General features: G+C 64.7%; 1 pseudogene; it reads right to left on the reverse strand.

Annotated features, from left to right (window-relative positions):
• Window positions 1-1,606, reverse strand: part of LOC145273278 (large subunit ribosomal RNA) — a 1,825-nt pseudogene extending 219 nt beyond the window's left edge.
• Window positions 1,607-2,161: the final 555 nt, after the last annotated feature.

Genomic DNA, 2,161 nt, shown 5'->3' on the forward strand with positions numbered 1-2,161 from the left:
GGCGACGTCTCCGGGCTCGCTTGCGTCACCGCGGTTTCGCCCGGGAAGCGACGGGCGCCGCCGACATCGCTGCCGACAGCGTCGCCACCCCCGGGCCCTCTCCGAGTCCGGGTTCGGGAATATTAACCCGATTCCCTTTCGACGGGAGGCCGGCCGCTTTGTTTTTGTTTGGGCTTTTGATTCGATTCGATTCGATCGCTTTCACTTTCATAACGGATCCGGCGCCTTTCGGGAAGACTTTCGCCCGCGTCTTAGGACCGACTGACCCGTGCTCGACCGCCGTTGGCACGGAACCCTTCTCCACTTCGGTCTTCGAAGGTCTCGTTCGAATATTTGCTACTACCACCGAGATCTGCACCCGCGGTCGGCTCCACCCGGGCTCGCGCCCTAGGCTTCCGTGCTCGCCGCGGCGCCCTCCTACTCGTCGCGGCATCGTTTCGGCGCGAAAGTTCATCGCTCCTCGCCGCGACGGTCCGGCATCGGTCCGTCGCTCCAGCGCCATCCATTTTCGGGGCCGGTCGATTCGGCAGGTGAGTTGTTACACACTCCTTAGCGGATTCCGACTTCCGTGGCCACCGTCCTGCTGTCTATATCGACCGACACCCTTTCGGGGATCTCATGGGCGTCGCGTTAGGCACCTTAGCCGGACGTTTGGTTCATCCCACAGCGCCAGTTCTGCTTACCAAAAGTGGCCCACTTGGCACTCGCATTCGAGGTGACCAACCGCCCAGCGAAGCGTGCTGGCGGCGGCGGCCGGATGGGTCGGCTCCGTCGTTCGGGAGAGTCGGCCCGTTCCACCCGTTCCGAGTTCGAGAGTAGGTCGAGGCCGTGAACGGCCCCGGGGCCTCCAATCGTTCGCTTTACCGGATGGAATTGCGACGATCGAGCGCCAGCTATCCTGAGGGAAACTTCGGAGGGAACCAGCTACTAGACGGCTCGATTGGTCTTTCGCCCCTACACCCGGTTCCGACGATCGATTTGCACGTCAGAGGCGCTTCGGACTTCCACCAGAGTTTCCTCTGGCTTCATCCCGACCGGGCGTGGATCGCCATCTTTCGGGTCCCTGGTCGCTCGCTACGCCAGAGTCGGCCGAGTCGTACTCGGAAAAAGGGGAAACCGACCCGGGGGTGATGCGCCCGCGCGCAGCGCCTAAACTCGACGACAAAATAGGACTAGTTCAAGCCGCGGGATCTCACCGATGGGCGGAAGGAGGATATGGAAGCTGGCGCCCGGCAATTCCCCTTTTTGGATGATGCGCCGGTCCCCTCTCGGGGAGGAGGGAAAAACAACCGCACGTCAGCCACGAGCCTTCCCTCTCCTATCTCTCTCGGGAAGAGAGAAAAAAGGAAAAGTTGCGGGCACCGCAGCAGCGACGGCGGAAGGCCGAAAACGCCGCGCCGGCGGGATCGGGCACGGCTCGGAGGCGGGTGAGGCGAGGAGAAGACGACGGCACGAGACCGACGACACCCCCCGACGACCCCCGGACGACTTTGCCACGACACCTCTCCCGATCGACGCCCTCCTACACGCTCTCTCGCTTTCGCTTCGCCTTCGGGGTTAGTCAGAGGTGGCCCCTACGACTCGCGAACGGCCAGGACTCCTCGGTCCGTGTTTCAAGACGGGTCGGGTGGGTTGCCGATGCACGTCGCTGACCCGGGGTGGCGGGCGGCTCGAGTAAAAAAGCGTCGCCGAGCGACCTCTCCGGAAACGGAAACGGGCGCGGGCGGGGTTGCCCCCGACAAGAACCCGAAACGTCGGCGAGGTGCGTGACGGCGAGGCCGCGCCAGTCCTATCCCGCCTCTCATCGCGCACGCGCCCGAGACGGTGGGGCGCCTAGGGAGCGACACACACAAAGTGCGCGTCGCCCGCACGCGACTTCCGGCGGGATCAAAACGGACCGGCTCGCCACGTGTAACGGATCGTGTCAGATTTCCTCCGTTCCCGGCAGAAAGGGGCAGTTACGTTCGCGGGCCCGACGGCCGGTGGCCCCCGACTTCACAAGGTGGGAAGACGGGGGTTTTCAGGGTGATGAAACGCCTGCCGCCTACGGAAAAAAACCCGCGTGTTCGACCTGCACGCCGGGAACGGGTCGCGACGACGGACCGGAGGGGAAGTGCGTCCGGTGCCGGCCGCGCGGAGGTCGCGCCGAAGCGCCCGCGCC

The sequence above is a fragment of the Euprymna scolopes genome, unplaced genomic scaffold (genome assembly GCF_053919585.1).
Source record: "Euprymna scolopes isolate OS-2025 unplaced genomic scaffold, ASM5391958v1 sca1, whole genome shotgun sequence".
In the NCBI taxonomy this organism is placed as follows: domain Eukaryota; kingdom Metazoa; phylum Mollusca; class Cephalopoda; order Sepiida; family Sepiolidae; genus Euprymna; species Euprymna scolopes.